The following is a 17,701-nucleotide window of genomic DNA, read 5'->3' as shown; positions in this document are numbered from 1 at the left end:
GTAAGTGAGCGCTGCCCCCGCCTCGCGCGCGCGGCTCCGGGGCCACGGCGCCCGAGGGCGAGCTCTCGAGCGCCGGTGGCTGCCCTCGGGACAGAGGAGAGTCTCCGTGTACCCCTCTGGCTGGCCCTGGGCGATGCCTCGGGTCGGGGAGCGGGGAGGGAGGTGGTGGAAGGGGCCACGGGGGACGCGGCTGCGGCTCGCGTCGCCTGGGGACCGGCGGAGCGCTGGTGCCCTCGGCTCGGCGGGTGAGGATGCTGCTGGAGGATGCTCGGGCACCTGGTGCTACCCTGCCTCCCCGTCCGGCCTCTCCGGGTAGATGCCCTGCCCGAGACAAAGTTTGGGGAGGGCTGGAGTTGGCGAGAGCAGCGGTTGGGATGGTGTCCGAAAGCGCTGCCTGCCGTCCGGGTGGTTTCCCCGGGTGGTTTACCCGAGGCAGCAACTTGCCTCGCGGGCCGGTTTCCCCTTGGCTCGAGCTGATACAACATCAGAGGAGCGAGGAGGAGAAAGAGAAGCTCTCCGTGTGAATGCCCCGTGTTCGAGTTCCTGATTTTTGTGTGTGAGGGAACGCGTCCGTGGTGTGAGCGCAGCTCGCGTTTTCCCTTAACGCTCCCGCTCTCGGCTTTCCCCGATACTTGTTTTTATTTTGCTGGCACCGTCAGGTTGCTGTGGCGTTACCTTTCCAGTACGCTTTTCAGGTTTGTACAAAGAGCTGCCGGGAAAATCGCTTCCTGGGAATTGCCTCCAGAACCGCGGTGCTGATTAAGCTGTTGGCAGCCCGTTTAAATGCTGACCACCGCTACATTTCCTGCGGAGTGGATGTACGCGAAGTTTTTAGCATGGGAATGTGTTCCGCGTTGCGGGAGCCAGGCGCTGAATTAAAACAGGGCAGCCTCGCACCGCGGAGCTGCCGAGGGCTAGAGGAAGGGGTTTGCAATGCATAGTGAGCGTGGGTGGGAAAATACTCCTGGGGAGGAGCGGTGGAGAACCTACAGTGCCATTAACGCTGATCAAAATTTGCAGTTGGCTGCCTGTTTCTCCACTGAAAGTAGCCACGGGGCTTTGAGAGGGATCGGCCGGGTCAGCACCAAAGCACGAGGAGGGCTGTGTGTTCTTGGGTGAACTCTGTTCGCCTTCCCGTTCTTGTAAATTCCCCCTAAGGGGGGAGAAGACAGCGGTGCAAATACTTCCTACACTTTTAATGCCATTCGCTTTTGGGAAACTGACGATGGAGTGATGAAATGGTGCGGAAAAAATCCAGCAGAGGTACCAAATGATGAGAAATCCAGCGGAGCTGCTAAGCTGGACTCACGCTCTTGGTGACCCAGGAGCTCTTTTGGCCGCCCTGTAGGGCACGGTTATAGGGACGCGGGCTGTGGCAGAGAAGAAGGCAGACCTGGCAGCTGTGCCTCTCAGGTCATGCTGTTGTCTGGCAGAGCTTGGAGTAATTTGAGCTAGTTTACAGATATGAAGAGTCTTGATCGTTGTTCTGTTCTGCAGAGTGCGTGTTGTCAAGTTGTCATAAAGCAAACACCAGCCGGTTGTTTGACGTGACTACAGCCTTATTTTTTCTTCTTTTTTCCCAGTTACAGCATTTGGCCTAATAAAAGATAACAGCTCTCCCCATATTTCCTGGCCTCCCTAAAATGTCTTTGCAGCTTGTTTCGTAGGGAAGAGCGTACACAACCCTCGTTCGCACAAAAACCGTTCTGGCTCCGAGATGCGGCTGTGTCCGGGGTGGTGTCTGGTGACTTCAGCATTCCCTCACGGCGCTACCTTTTAAGACAGGAAGTGGAAATAACGATGATTCCAAGCAAATAAGATTACACGAAGAATTGAGGCAGGCTGAATTTGTGGCCAGGCTACCGAGGTGAGCAGGCAAACAGCTAGGTGCGGGTGCCGAAGCTCTCTAACCTCGCATCCGATCCCAGAGAGCACCTGGCAGAGCGTGCTGCTGCCCCTCCGCGCCCGTGGTTCGGAGCTGATTTACAGCAAAGTATGCCATCTGCTGATTCTCCAGGACCGCTTCCTCCCGTGTCCTGCCTTTTCTCTTTCTCCCGTTCGGATGCTGACCGCGCCTGGTGCTCAGCTGGCTCTACAAAACCTGACAAGGTCGCGTCCTGAGGGTAGGGTAACTAGTCAGCTGGTGGAGGTGCTTGTGTGTGAATGTGTAACCTGCGTGTGAACGCTGGAAGAGACTCCTCTACTCGCTCAGCCCAGAGCAGCATCTGATCACCAGCAAGGCTGTGGCACTTGGAAGTGTCTCTAAATAAAGCTGGGCCTGTGCTGACTCGAACACCACTTAGCGGGGCCTTGAAAACCGCAAGCAGAGCTGCTTCTGCAGGGCTTTTTCAGCTCGGGTTTAACGATGTGTTCTCGAGGTTTTAATCACAAAAAGGATGAAATGTGTTCTCCAAGGTACGTGTAGTTGCATATCCGTGCAGAGTTAGTTGTGTATGGCGGTCTTCTCCCTTGCCGCAGCGGCTACCCTACCTCGCAGGACAGACGGGGAGTAGTGCCCTCGTGCCCCGTCCCCGGAGAGCCATGTGAATGACTGGCGAGAGGCAGAGGGCTCGCCGAGCCAGGTAAATGAGGCGATCAGATGTTAAAACGCGGTAACCTCGTGCCGACAGGGTGGGGTTGTGTGCTGTTACCTCCGTACCAGCGCCCGCCGTCAGGTACTCGTGCTGGAGCTTTGTCTGCGGCGCAGCACGCGGTGGGTGTCGAGTTGGAGCGAGGTCTGCAGGACGCCTTCCTTCCCCGCCAGGAAAAGTGACCTCCTTACCTGCGGGAAGCGCAGGACTGCCTTACCGCATCGGGAGGAAGGTGGGAAGGGCAGGTGCGTATTAAACTCCGTCCCCAAATTGCATGGAGAGATCCGTCTGTGTGTTACAGCTAATTAATTTGCATCCCGGTTACGCATCTCGGCAGATAAAGCTGATGCAGACAGAAATGAATTGCATTATCGCCATCCGACTGCTAGCAAGCAGGATTTAAGGGAAAACAAAGAAAATACCTGGTTTCTCTACAGTGTCTTTGGCTCGTCGAAGTTGGCCTTTGTCATCAGTGCTGGGCTTGCTGAGCTCCTGTTCAGTGGGATCTTCGCGCCGAGCTTTCCACCCACCTCACAAAGGGTTAAGCAGGCCAACTGCTGCTGAAGTTTGAAGACAGCCTCTTAAATATTTAATGACAGTCTAAATATATACATATGTACAAAGTGTTTTAAACAAAGGCAGAATTCACGTACAGGCCTAACTGGTTCCAAATAATTACTTTTCGGAAGGTAATAGAAATGACTACGGGTACCGAAAGAAATTGAGGAACGCAGCGTTTTAATAAAGCCAGATGCAGAGAAGAGATTCACACCGAAACGGGGATCTTTCTAGGAAGGCCAGCAGTGTTGTCTGTGGTGTTTCCCTTGATGGGTGGACAACCCTGCCCTCAGAAGATGGAGTGAGCAGCAGTGATGGTATCCAAAAATGCGAGGTCTCATCAGAAGCCCATTCGAGTGTTGCCTGCTCTTACCTGTGCAGGGTAGCTGAGGTTGGTGTTGGTAATGAAACGGTGCGGGGGGGGGGAGGACACGGATAATGAGCAGAGTCAAAGAAAGGAGGAAAGAAAAGGGGGAAGTGAGCAAAAAAATGCGGTTTTGGGCAGATGAGCGTTTTTTTTTTTCTTGTGGCGGAGGGCAGCTAGTGTACGGCACCTCGGCAGGACACGGGGTAGCTGCTGGGGGTTCGCTGGGGGAAGACTCCCAGTTGAACACGCTGTGGGTGCTTTCGGTAATCCCTGGTGCTCCGTGGGCTTACCTGGTGTGCACTCTGCTGGCGGAACACGTGTCAGCCACTGCTGCACCTCCTACCGTGAAAAGAGTGTCCCGGGCAAAGGGTACAGGGATGCGCGCTGAGCACGGGCTGGGAAGAAAAGCAACTTTCGGTTTTGTTTCCTCCCCACCAGGAATAAAATATATATAAAAAAAGAAGTGGTAGACACTAGGGATGAGTTTGCCGCTTACAAGACTGGCACGAAAACACGAAGTGAGGCTTAGGCATGCCCGCCGAGCATGTGATGATAATCTGGACGTTGCACGCGCGTGTACGTGCATGTTCTGAACAAAGGTGAAATTCTTGGGTTTTCAGCATCTCGAGCTTCAGTGTGCTGCATGAAAGCATAAAGATAAATGCCCCCTTTAATCACTTCAAGCGTTATTTTCAGAATTATTTAAAAGGGTTTTTTTGAGTTAGCAGCTATTTAGGACAGGGCTGAGAAGTCATCCACGGTTGTGGTAGCTGATGTCCAGGACAGATCTGTTCCCGAATCCGGTGAGCTGCACTGAGACGGGAACCGGCCCACGGATCCTAAATATCACCAGGCCGCTGCTGGAGCTTGGATGCAGCTCAAGAACTACTGAGCGAGCTTGGGCATTTTCCCAGAGTATCTTGGCTCCTGCAGAGACCAGTCCCCAATCAGACTGCTTTTTTATTTCAATATCAATTTTCAAGAAACTGGAAATCTGCCCGTTTTCACAAGGCGTTTATTCCAAAGCGCGGGAAGCTGGTAAATATCGATGTGCTCCCCAGCACCTGAAATGTGCTGTACTGCCTTCCTACCCCTGCTCTCCGTACCTGTCTCAGCATCCTTGTATGCAGATGGGGAAAGGCTCCGGCTTCCCACGGAGGACAGAGCTGCCTGCTGGCCCCGAAAGGCGCCAAAGGGACGCGGGTGCTGGCTGTCCACACGCGGAGTGGCTGCAGCCACCCTGCCCGCGGCCAGCCTCCCTCCTAACCTCAGCTCGTTTTCTTGTGAGGTGAGGTGTTGTTATAATCCCTTGCTCCAGGCTTTTCGGCGTCTCTTCTGCCCAGCATCTAATCCGAGGCTCTGCGGTGACAATGAATTGCAGTAGATGGCTGGCTGGTCCAGCCCCTTTTTTCCTATAGGCAGAAACGTAGGTGGAAAACTGCTTTTACTTTTTGAAGAAAAACGTTCTGGGATAATTCATTGATAAATAATTACCGTGCTTGGCAGTAGGACAGAACTCGAACCCAAAAGTGGTTGTAGCCATCGTTTTCACGTGTAGCGGAATTAAACCCCAAACAGGCGAGCTGGAAGCACTCTGAGCCCCGAGCAAAGCCGAGCCAAAAGCCGTGTTTGCAGCCTGCTGTCCAGCCACGACTGAGACCAGCCATGCCCTTGCCTTCCTGCCCGGTGGGGCACATCTGCAGGCCTGGATTGGTTCGAGCAAGGGCTTAGCGATGTGTCCTCAGGGTTTTAATCAGAAAAAAGGACAAACGCGCTCTCCAAGATGTGTATAATTGCATACCCACGTAGCGTTGGGAAAGTCGTTTGAGTTTGACTGCCGGAAATAATCCTTTTCTCCCGTATTCAGCCTGGGAACAGCCCGCTGGAAAGGCAGAAGGCAGGCGTCTGTGAGCGGGAAGTGAATGAAGCTGGTGGGCACGGAGCGCTTATTTGCTCAACAGATGTGAGTCAAGAGAATGCGCGGTAATCTGGTGATTTCTGGAGTGTTACCTGCGACTGCTTTCCCGTCCTCGCTGCAAGGTTTCTTTCAGCAAATCCACAGCGTTTCGTGGTCTTCGGTAAACAAACCGTTTTGCTAACCAGAGCAAAGTAGTCGGCGGGTACACAGACAGCTGGCTCCGAAGGAAGTTAAGTGATGTGCTGCGTGCCGCTGGGGTGGCTGATTTCCCAAGGACTTGGCCGTAGGTGGGGGATGATGCAAGCTGCATCCTCCTGTCCCTGCTTGCACGGAGAGGCGTTCAGCGCTCAGGAATGCGTGACTTTAGGTTACGGTTAAGGTCCTGCAGCTTTCCAGGTTGCTCGGGAGTTTGGGACATAGGGGTGTCCTGGCCAGAGCGCTCCCTTAAGGAGTGAATCCAAAATGAGAACAAAAGAGGGGAGGTTTGCTTCACTTGAGAAAAGGGAAGTAATGCTTCAAGAAATAAAGGCCCTCGCTCAGCAGAATTTTGTGCCTAGCTGTGTTGCGGGGAAAGGAGCAGAGCGAGCGTGTTCAGTTAGATGACTTTCCAAATGGGATGTGACTTTCTGAAATAGTATCGTGTATCGGAGTAAGGAAACATAACTTTCAGCCAGCCACGGGGTTAGGGCTCCTCAGTAATGAGAGGAAGGAGATGCCATTTTCTGTAAACACATTGCATTTTCCCCACTCAGCTCTCCCACCCCCCTCGTGCTGAGGTGTAACCTCAATCTTTCAGGTGCTGCGGTGCTGCCTCCTTGGAGAGGGTGCAGATCTGGAGGTAAGCAGGTACTGACCTGGAAGGTGGCACCGTGGGGCGTTTATGCTGGCTGAGCCAGGCTCCTGGTTGACGATGCAGTAGGAGAGGCTTCCCGCTGCTCCCGCAGTCCTGTTGGTGGCTGCTATGGGACCTCCTTCTCCTCCCATGGGCAGCTGCCATCCATGGCCAGCCTTGCCCCTGGCCAAGACGTTGCGTTTCCCTCTGCCTTCAAAATGGGGAAGAACGCTTTGCTTCCCATAAGCATTTTTGGAGTTCGCTTTAGAGGGTTTTAGAGAAAGTGCTGTGTAAAACTGAAGTACGGTTCATTAATATTTACCGTGTCCCCTTCTCAGACAGCATCTGAATTGTGACTTGCCAATAAAAAGTGACGGTCGTTCGAGGGAGATGTTGTCTGTGCCGCTGAGTGGCAGTCCCCACAAGAACTTACTTAGGGTTTTTTGGTTTTCATAGGTGGGGATGCATGGCCATTTGTAATATATGAACCTTTTGGCTCTCCTCACTCAGACCCCCCAGACATCTCTGCTCGTCCTGGTGCCTGTACCAAAGGCTCCTGTGGTGAAGCTGCTCTTACCACTATGGACTTTGTTCCCCGTGATGGTTTCTGGTTCAGAAATACACGAAAACGAAATAATTCCCGGGTTCCTAAGTGAATTTCCTGTTTGTTCACTTTTTTCCCTCTAATATACTCTTTGTGTTTGTGAATGAAACAGAATTAGGGCTAATTTAGTTGATTGGCTGCAAAACAAAAGTATTCAGTGCGAAGAATGGGAAATGAGAAGGCCTTTCTGCAGTGTTACTTCTTTGCATAATTGTAATAGATTATAATTATACAGTTGGGCGTCGAGCAGTGGGTTTGCTTTAAACACGGTCATGTGAAATGTCTGCCTGCTCCCTTCTGTCGGTTTGAGGCCCGGTGCGGCCCCGCCGACGGCTGCTCCAGCATCTCCGGCCGCTCTTTCTCCCCCGGCAGGATGGCGTGATAGCGGCAGCGCCGCCGTCTTCGCTCCCCTTCCCGGCTCCTCCCCCAAAATTACCGCCGGTCGATGCGGCTATGTCAGGCTGTTGACACAAATCGATGAGATCAATCACTCCTCAGCTCCTGACCGGAGCCGAGAGCTGCGCCGAGCCGTCCCGGCAGCGCTTGCTGAAGGGAAAACGCGTGCTGCGATGGTTCAGGGGTAGATGAGGGGACCCTGTCCTGCTAAGGATCAGTTCTCCGAGGCTGCAAAAAGAGCGTGGTGTATATGTACGTGGTGTAAACGGTTCCTGTGAAGGCAGCGTGCTGTATGACCCGAAGGCCGTCAGCCCCAGGAGAGCATCGCGTGCTGAGCCGCGGAGAGGGCCGAGGCGGCGGCAGCAGGCCGGGAGGAGGAACGTGGACAGCAGGGTGACCGTGAACCCGGGGTGAGGGGAAGCTGAGGAAATCTGCTTCTGCAAAATGCACCTTTCTCTGCAGTTGCAGCTGGACGTGTGCGCTGGGAGCGGGCTGACAAGGTTCCCCTGGCTGTAGCGGCAGGGCTGGTGCGTCCCTTGAGCGTGCTGGTTTAAGGCAGTGGAGCTCAGTTTCATTCACGTGCCCATAGGGCAAGCGTAGTTACAGACCCTGCTTTCCTCCCCTTCCCCTAGAAGATCTTGACTTCTTCTCATCCTTTTTTTTTTTTGCCCTGCAAATGATGGCAAACTGTTATCAGAATACCAGAATTACTGGTGCAGTGGGGTGGTTTAGCGTGACTGCTAAAAAGCCCATCAAAACTGCACTTGCTGCAGTCCGCGAGGAGGAAATCAGAGGCTGCTTCTGGAAGTCAGAACCTTCGTCCGAAGGGGAGGACAAATCTTTGTGCTGCTGTCTGGTTTTGTGTCTGAGAAGGCTTGTTTGGGTGTGCCTGCTCATGGGCTCAATCAGCTGCTGTGGGAAGATAAACACATAAATGTTTCATCTCCTCGATTTGCCACCAACCATTGTGCTGGGTGCTAGCAGATTTTTTTTAATTAAATATAATTTATCTAATCCTAGTGAGAAACATAATTACAGGATTTATTTTGTATACTGCGATTTTAGAATTACTTAATAAAGAAGAGTAACACTTCCCCCTCAAGGGCTGTTTAAAAACGAACGAACAAACAAAATCAAAAAACAAACTGCACTTTGCTAAAAGTAATAAATCTCAGGGAGGAAGCAAAAAGGAAAAAAAAAGGCATCTAATATGTTGGAGCTGCAATAAAGCTGAAAATTAATAATCGGTAAGTTGGTGCTGCAAGAGAGCGAAGGCATTTCCTCAAATCCATAATGCATATGGCTTATTGAATGGCAGCAAAGTTTTGCATAAGCAGGAGAAAACCCTGATCAGAAAATGGAAAACCGTGCGATCTGCAGCCTGAAGATCCAGCGCCGCAGAGGACGTGGAGCCATGTGCGGGGCTGAAATGTAAGAAGGTGCTCTGCAAGATCAGGGTCTGAAACTGCATGCTGAACTTCAGTTTCTGCTCGGGGGGGGTTTAAGCGTTGCAGGAAGGCACGGCTGTAGTCTCAGGGAGAGGTTCAGTGTACTGTGAAACCCTCACACGAAAAGGTTCGTATGGCTGTTTAAAATAATTTAAAACAAATAACAGCCCTCCACCCTCCCGTCCTCTCTCACGCTTCCTTTTCCCGCCTAAAACCGAAAGGTAAGGCTACTGCTTGAGTTGTAATGGAATAATATATCAAGTGAGTGATCACATCGGGCATGGACACTTACCAAATCACAGCGAGATAACTGTGAATAACTCTCTAGTTTCAACAATTTGCATGGCCATTAACAATTGATGGGTTTCCCTTAGAACCGCATTATCTGTGGCAGCAGGATCTATTCCCGCCTACCGCTCCTGCATGCTAAGTGCCAGAGAATTGCTCCAAAGAAGGGGTAATAAAAATCTGATGGCAGCAAGGTGAGTGGAACAGGTAGGGATTTAAAGGTGACATTTTCTTGAAGGTGGGGACGTAGTTCAGGCAGTTGTTCGTTTCGCTCTCTCCCTTCCCCAGCTGGTTTTTCAAACACAGCTCTGCAAATCTTCGTGCAGGCTTCTGTGAGCTTTCCCTTGACTGCTTGGCATGTTCTCGGGCTGCGTGGCTGGCTTTGGCACGTGGATCAGTTTAAGACACGTTTCCAAAAACATTTTGGTTTAGGTTTGGATTGGCCACGTGTCTCAAGCAGCTTTTATGCATATTTGTCAAAAAGATGAAGTCGGGGTAAATTTAGCAGCGCTGGGTTGATCGATGGCTCTTTTATGGGAGTGCTTTTGAGGAGGTGTCAAAAACGTGTTTTCCGTGTGAGAATCGTGCCACCCTTTCAGTGAGCACACTGCGAGCCCCGCGCTCCGTGCTTTCATCTCCGGCTTGCAGTGTGTCAGCTCTTGCCAGATCCCTCTGTCAAGTTGACTTCTGCAGCCCCAAATCTCAGCTCTTCTCTCTTTTTCCTTCTCTTGGGCACGCTCTCCCTGCTCCCCCCTTACTTTTCACGGCTGTTGATTCAAGAGCCAGGAATGAAGTGGTGGAGGGAAAGTGTGAGCTGTCACAGCGGGTGAGCTGCTGGGGCTCGTGGAAGAGGTCAGGGATGCACCGGAGCCCGCGGTGCGGGCACAAATAATAAAGTCTCAGATGTGATTCTTAAAAAATGCCTTCTGCAGGTGTGCCACATTGCAGTGCTGCACAGGAGGTGCTCGTTCCCTTGGAGCAGAGAAAATCACAGCCCTCGGAGGGGCTTCGTTAAACTCCCTGTGTGCCTCTTGGTGCAGAGCTCCCAATGCCTGCTCCCAACCTAGTGATGGGCAGCGGGTTCCTGCTCCTGCTCTGAAGCATTTGTTCTCAAAGCGTTGAAAAATGATTGCGTCTTGTACCTAAAAGCCTTCGCAGGACTCTTCGTCACCACCTCCAGCCTTCTGATAGCCACTTTGGTTCCTGCTGCTGCAAGCCAAAATAATAATAACGATAACAATAACAAATGCAGCAATTAGGACCTGTGTCCTTTGGCTTTGGGCTTAGAAATATCTGCAAACTTTAATGAAAACAAGTTTTCAGCTTTTGTTCTGTTAGCCATTCCTGGTGGCCTGTAATAATCCTTTCTAGCAAAAAAAAAAAAATCATATTCTTTCATTTTTAATGAAAAATGTTTCTGCCACGGGTCATGCTCAAATAATTAGCAGGGAGATCTGTTGCATGTGTCTAGAACTGGAGAGCCGGGGATTTAGAGGTAGTGGTGTGGTCCCAGATTGCTCTGGCAGTTCGGTTACTGGTTATAACAATGCCTCGTTTACTTCACCTTTATTCTCAGGATGACCGTCTTTCACAATAATCAATGCACTGATTGCTATAATTGCGTTTTGTGGTACTGTGGTCTTACAATTAACTGGCTGGGCTAATAAAGTGTGGAGTGTAATGAAGATTTGTAAACAAAGTTCATTAGGAAGAAGCTTAGGTTGAGAATAGGCACTGGTAGAGGGTGAGAGGGGAGCCCCGTCCCCTGTATCAATAATTACAGCATGGGGAAACCTGGAAATGAACAGGTCAGCGTGGAAACCATTCCTCTGTTACGTATCTGGCATTTGCTGCTGCAACATGCCTTTAAAATCCCTCTATTTAAAACAATACGTATATGTTTCTAGGAGAAGATTCCTCTGGAATGAAATCCTATTACAGACTGGAATTGTGTTTGCAGGATGTTAACATTAAAGCTGTATTGGGCATGATGCTGAAAACTGGACCGACAGCACAGGGCTGGCAGTGGCCTTAAGAAAGAAGAGTCTATTGTCCCCCCACGATTGGATCTTAATGCAATTAAAGTGAAAAAGGAAACCGCCATTGAAAATAGGAAATGGATTTCCTAGCGGTGCCTCCGCGGGGGTGGATCGCTGACATCTGGCTGTTGCTGAGAAGTTGGATGTCTTTTATTTTCCTTGAGGAGCTGTGTCCAATTCTTGCTTTTGTGTTTGTGCGTGCTCTGCGTGCCTCCCTCCTGTTGTCTTCCCCGTGTTTCAGATGCACGTTCCCGGTCCCAGGCGTGGGGTTTGGTCCTGCACACTTCTGGGAGACTGTTGAGTCTAGCGAGCGAAGAGCTGAGGAATCCCTCCCACTTTAGATTGTCAGCGCCGCCACTTTGGCTGGTAGCTTTGTTTTAAGGTTGCCAGAAATCCCTTTACACCTCCTTGCCTTCTCCTCTGCCATCGTTTGAGCTCACAGCCTCCTTTTTAAGCTACTTGGCTGTTTTGTTGTTGTGTTTTTTTTGTTAAGCATGGGTTTTCTTGGTTGAGTCTATGTGTCATTTTAGCAGCAGTAACATTAAATTCCTCACCCTCCTTTTTTTTAAGCTTTTGGTTGTCTGTAGTTACTTATTTATTTTTTTTCCAGAAAAATTCACATCTGAAGAGCCTTGCTCGAAGAGCACTGGCTCAAGGCCCTGTGTGTTAGGCTGGGGGCTGGCTCTTCTTGCTGTGGGAGCTCGGGGGTAAGAGGGTCTTTCAGCAGCACCAGTTCATGCATCTGCTTCCTACCTGCTGGTTTCAAACAGTATTAATTTTTATGCGTTTATTGTGTTTAATTAAAAGCAGTGCTGCTTACGGCAGTGCTCGTGGAGATTCATCCCTCCCCTTTTCCCCCCCCAACGAAACGAATAAGCATCTGGTATTTGTTTTGTATAACACAATCCTCATAAAATGAAGAGTAATAAAACATAATTATCTGTAAAGGCTGGTTTTATAAGCCTAAGAATGAGCTTGTTTCTGCCTCATTTTGCTCTGTTTGTAAGATAAAGGGTCTCTTTGTATGGCTTTAGCCCCTCTCCAGGTTAGGAGAGCATCAGTAACAATAGGGCTTTAAAATCCTCGGGGAAGGGTGCAAGTCAGTGGGAGCAGTGCACAGGAGAAGGCGGTGGCCTATCTTCAGGGCTGGGGAAGATGCTTTTTGTGTTCCTTTTGGAAAATTTCCCTTCCAGACAATGGGTTTTACTTGAAAGCTTTGGTAAAGTAGGGGGAGAAATCTGTAGACCGTGACGACGAGGAATAAAGGTCAAAGTTTCTGTGTGCCCTTTTGCTTCGCTTTGCCTTGCTGTAACCCTGCAAAAACACTTTCCACCACCAAACACCGGCCGGGCTGGGGGATTTTGTGAACCGCCCCTGCATCGTGTCTGCTCCCAAGGGACTGGGTCTCTTGAGCATCCTCCTTGCTGGTTCTCAGCTGCGTGTCCCCTGGAGAGGAGGTGACATCTGCCTGCAATAGCATCCGCCACCAAGCCTGGGTCCAGCACCCAGGGCGAGGAGCAGCAGATGGGGCAGTGCTCCTGCAGCGAGTGGTTCTGCTGGTGGTGTAATGTGCTCCTGGGGTGTTGCAGGGTCTGGTGCGCAATGTCAACCCACTCCTGGGTGGGATTTTTCCTGGGAAAAAGTGGAACTGAATCATTTAAGCCAATTAGATATTAAAGTGGGATGTGATAATGGCTTATGATTGTTCTAAAGGTAAAATATGGAGGGGAAAAAAAAATCCTTTTAGAAAACTCAGTCTGAGCCTGTTTATTTTTCTTTAAAATAGTAACGACCAAAATGTCATGTGTTTGTGATGAAAGCTAAAAGCTGCGGGGCTGCAAGGTGCCTTCGACTCAGGTGTGCTTTGCAATACGTTGTCTTAGGCCCTATTCTCATTTGCACAATTAGAGCAATAGAAGAGGAAGTGGAGCCTCTCAGCTTTTCTGTGAATTGTAGCCTCCTCAAAAGCAGCTACGACTTTGGTATCGCTTTCTCTCTGTGAGGCGAGCCTTGTGATTTTGCGTCTTGATTAGCAGCTGCTTTTGTTCTTCCGCGACGCTCGGGAACAACAGGGTTGGGAGCATGCACCGAATTGCTGGGCGATACCCTCGCCGACAGAGGTGGCACGGCTTGGCTCGGAGCAGCTTGGCGCCTGCCAGATGGAGGCCGATGTGGAAACTTGTCTCTTTGCAGCACAGCCTCGTGTCACGCGTGAGCTAAATGTGCCGTGGGTGTCAGAGGCTGCAGAATCCAGTTCCATTTACAAGTCAAGTGGTCCGGGATGTTTGACCCCCTCCCATACTATGTTATGTTCCACTTAGTTTCCATCACAGGTCTGGAATGCATCTTCCTTTATTTTCTTTCTGGGGTATTGCTTCTCTCACTTGCAGATACCTCCCTGGAAAGTGTGCTGGTCCTTTATTAATTAATATCTACAAAATGCTCTGAGACCAGCGTTGCTTTGCATTCACAACAACAGAATTATATTTAAAAGTTGAGGTAGCTTCTGATTTAACCTCCTCGTGTCTCCAGAGTAAATGGGTTTTACTTTACCAGTGTATGGGGGAACCCCCCCAAGCTGTTACCTTCAGTCGTGCCATCAGTGTGACATGGCCTCTCTTATTTATTCTCTTTCTCATTGCCTATAAAGTGGTAACGCTGGGTGCATTTTCTTTAAACGTGACATAAAGTGAAATCCTGTTATTTGCACACATTCTGTGGCACTCGTCTTCGAAGTATCCAGGCAACCTTTATGTAGATGACACTTTAACTCAAACTCTTCCATTGTTACGAACGTGGACCTGTGAAGACAAGCAGGGTGGAAAAGGGAGGGAAGAAAGAGCTGGCTTGAACTCACGTTGGGCACCTTGAGTCACCTGGGGGACTCTTTGCAGAAAGTGCAATGCATTGAAGAGCTCTGCTCCCGGGTACTTAAACCCTCCACTTCAAAGTATTGCACGCTTTTGCCTTGGGAGTGGGCAGGTGGAGCTGGCAGCTGAGCTCCTGTGGTAGAGCCACCAGGAGAGGGGATCTCATCGCTTCTCCAGCCTGTCACACAGGGAACAGAATCACAGAATTGTAGGGGTTGGAAGGGACCTTGAGATCATCGGGTCCAACCCCCCTGCCAAAGCAGGTTCCCTAGAGCAGGCTGCCCAGGTAGGTGTCCAGACGGGCCTTGAACATCTCCAGAGAAGGAGACCCCACAACCTCCCTGGGCAGCCTGTCCCCGTGCTCCGTCACCCTCACATGAAGAAGTTCTTTCGCATGTTGGTGCGGAGCTTCCCGTGCTCCATTTTGTGGCCACTGCCCCTTGTCCTGTCCCCACAAACTACTGAAAAGACGTTGGCCAAATCCCTCTGTCTCCCACACTTAAGATATTTGTAAACATTGATGAGATCCCCTCTCAGTCTTCTCTTCTCCAGGCTGAACAGGCCCAGCTCTCTCAGCCTTTCCTCACAGGGAAGATGCTTCAGGCCCCGTATCATCTTTGTGGCCCTCCGCTGGACTCTTTCCAGGAGATCCCTGTCTTTTTTGTACTGGGAACTTCCTTGCCAGGTTCTCGATTTCAGGCCCAGGAGGATGAGGGCTCCAACAAGCCTGCAGCTGCAGCCGTTTTGAATTCAGCTGTGCTGCCCAGAAATTGAGAGCCCGGGGCTGAACGGGAAGCCCGAAAGACTTGAAGAGGAAGCCACCGGTGCTCTGTTAGTTTGCTCTGACCCCCCCGGGGGAGAGGTAACCCCGTCTGGGGGGGTTAGGTGTGTGACCTCTGGTTGGGAATTGGTTTCTGAAGCCCTAGCCAAGGGAAGTGTGATTCGTGAGCTCACACCGGATCCTAATCCATTTGGGGCTGCCAGTGTCCGGCAGGGTGCACGTGGGTATTAGCGAGCGTGTTGGTGTAGGCCGGAGGACGACCATGGAGGAGCGGGCCCTCGGAGGAGGCTGTGGCGGAGGACAGGGGCAGTGCCTTGGTGTCCCCAGGGGAGGCCAGGTAAGGCTGGCAGGGCTCTGCCATCCAGGGCTAGGCGAGTTGAATCCTGGTCTCCATCAGAGGAGGGAAAGTTTTAGGAAAAATCCTTCGTGTTGATGAGCCAGGATCAATTGCCTTACGTACCTTATGATAGATTAATTGCGGTCCTTAGCTTCACTCGTAGCTTTTTGCTTTAAATCTTTGGACTAAGCCTATGGCAAGGGTGAGAGAAGCTTTTTTTTTTTTTTTTTTTTGCCACTGCTTTCAGATGGAGAAGCTTCTGCTTATTTCTGGAGCCTTCCTTTAATGGCACAACTCAACTCATGTCCAGACATTCCCTGCTGCCTTGAAGCTGCCCACCTCAATCATGTAATCAGCGTGGACTGTGGCTGATATTTGTGTAACGTAGAGTATCAGGTCCTGCATTTTCTCTAATTACCCCGTTGCTTTCTTAGAAAAAAGCAACCAACAAAACAAAACCCCAGTAAAACCAATATCCCCCAAGCCCTCAGCGGGCAGCACAGCACATCCCTGCTTGGCCCTCTCACCCTGGCCTGGCGCTTTTCAGTCCCTACGTGCTGTCATCCCCACCCAGCGCTGAAAGGACGGGGCGTTTGGAAGGCTGTGGCTGTGGTTTGGGGACGTAAGAGGTTGGGTATCAGGGATTTACATTTGCTGGGAGGTCGTTCCCTTGTGCACCCGTTGCACTCACTGCGTCAGCCCAGATCTTTTTGACCACGATGCGTGTCAGTCTGGAGAACTGATTTATGTTTGTTTGTTTGTTTGTTTTTTTCCTAAATGGGGAAACCTGATGGTTTTATTTATTTACTTTCTAGGTTTTTTTTTTGTTGCAGCATCCTCGAGCACACAGCTGGGCTGGGCTGGGCAGGAGGCTGGGGAGCCCTGAAGCCAGCGCTGCCATCAGTGCTGTGTTTTGGGAGCTCGCAGCCCGAGCCAGCTCCCCAGGGTTGCCCAGGGAGCCTGTGCAGCACAGGAAACGAAACTCACGGTTCTGCCTGTAGTTGCCCTTTCCATCCTTATTCACCATTCTGGTTTTTATCAATAGCTGAGCCTAAATGTTTAGCAATAGCAGGATGGTGACGGTAGCTGTCTTATCAACTACTGAAAGGGAGGGGACGGGGATGGCTTAGGCAAATATTTAAAGTGTGGGGAGGTGGAAACCAATCTTTTCCAGTTATCTGTGTGTGAATGCTTTGGGCTGTAAACAAAAGCTTCCTGTCATAAGGCAAGACAATTGCATTTGTAGCCAAAGGTGTGTGTTGTTGTTGTTTTTTTTTTTTTCTTCTGCTGTGCTTAACTGTGATTCCTCATGAGACTCGTGGGGGTAGCGGGGAGGAATTGCATGCACTAAAATGAAAATCGTGCTGTAATTTGATACAGTGCATGGCATTGCTGGTAATGTACACATAAATAGAGACTCCAGCACTCGGCTCTTCAGTGGAAGACAGGTCTTCTATATTTATCAGTTTCTGCTATTTTTGCAGCATACCCTGTTACACTGTTGTTTAAAAAAAAATCCATATCGGTTCCAAAGTGTTATTGTTTCCTCATTCTGGGATCAATTGTACCAGACCTTTCTCATCGACTCTGACCTCATTGCATTTAAATAGCTGGGAATTACAAGTATTTCTTGTCTGTGGGAGCAGAGGAACAGTTCCATCTGAGTTTCTGCTAATCATCTCCTGTTCTATAGGATCGCTTTCCTCTGCTCGGAGGAGGTTTTCTGCTCCTGCTGAAGCCAATGGGAGCAGCTGCTGTTATGGATTCCCAGTAGGATTGGGGCTGGAGTCCGTGGTGGCCTGTTAACAGGGGCAGCTCTTTGTGCAGGCACCCGTGCAGCTCCATTGATTCTCATGAAGCTGGCAGGGTCAATTAGCAGAGAAAAGAAGTCCACGGGGTCTGAAATGAAAGAAAAGAGAATGTATTTTCAGAAATGCAATATTTTAAAAAAATGCCTATCTGGTAAAAAGGGGAAAATAATTTTTACTATCTTATAGAGATAGCACCAAAGTAAAGAAAAAAAGAAAGAAGTCTGTAGTGCAGTGTGGTGTAGGAAGCAGAGCCCTGGGTTTTGTTTTCTCCAGCTCTTTTGGTTGAGTAATTTTGCTGTTTCTTTGCAGAACGGGGATAGTGGATTTTTACAAGTGCTTTGTGAGCCTCAGATAAAAGGTATCCCATGGAGCTATTTGTCTTGCTTGACGTGGGGTTTTGGTACTCCTTTAGAGGTGTGTGATGCTCCCTTTCACAGGGTCGGGGCACAGCAGTGGTGGCGGAGGGCAGGGTGGGCACAGCCGGGTTTGGCTCCGGGGCCCCAGGCTCTCCCTGCCTGCCAGGAACATGCCATGGGGTATTTCCGAGGTCTTTCTTCAAGAGACGTGTCATCTTTCTGTGGCCACAACCAGAGCCGTTCGCAAGTGGCATTTGTGGTTAGTTACGATGAAAGACTAGAATTTTTCTGGGCAGACTGGTCGGCAAGTGCTGGGAGGTAATCGACAGTGAGGTGGTGAGAAAGGAAGGCAGTGCCTGATGGTCCGAGGCCGGGTTGGGTGAGCTTTGGGCAACCTGATCTAGTGGGAGGTGTCCTAGCAGGAGGTAGGACTAGGTGATACTTAAGGTCCCTTCCAACCCGAACCATTCTATGAGTCTTATTATGGATGGACTGGATGCATAGA

The 17,701-nt window shown here is 50.4% G+C and overlaps 1 protein-coding gene and 1 long non-coding RNA gene across 2 annotated transcripts in view; both read left to right on the top strand.

The window, feature by feature from the left end:
* EXT1 (exostosin glycosyltransferase 1) overlaps nt 1–17,701 on the top strand; it is a gene marked incomplete at its 5' end in the record, with an annotated part of 172,961 nt that overhangs the window by 974 nt on the left and 154,286 nt on the right. The window lies entirely within an intron of this gene.
* The window catches only part of LOC308190519, a 92,653-nt gene continuing 74,959 nt past the window's right edge, over nt 8–17,701 (top strand). Inside the window, exon 1 of the long non-coding RNA XR_013947289.1 lies at nt 8–17,198. This is a non-coding gene — a long non-coding RNA (uncharacterized lncRNA). The remainder of the gene's footprint in view (nt 17,199–17,701) is intronic.

Source organism: Anser brachyrhynchus (genome assembly GCF_964034855.1).
Source record: "Anser brachyrhynchus genome assembly, chromosome: 2".
Classification (NCBI taxonomy): Eukaryota; Metazoa; Chordata; class Aves; order Anseriformes; family Anatidae; genus Anser; species Anser brachyrhynchus.
The sequence above is the reverse complement of the archived record's forward strand: the minus strand, read 5'-3'. Positions and strand labels throughout refer to the sequence as shown.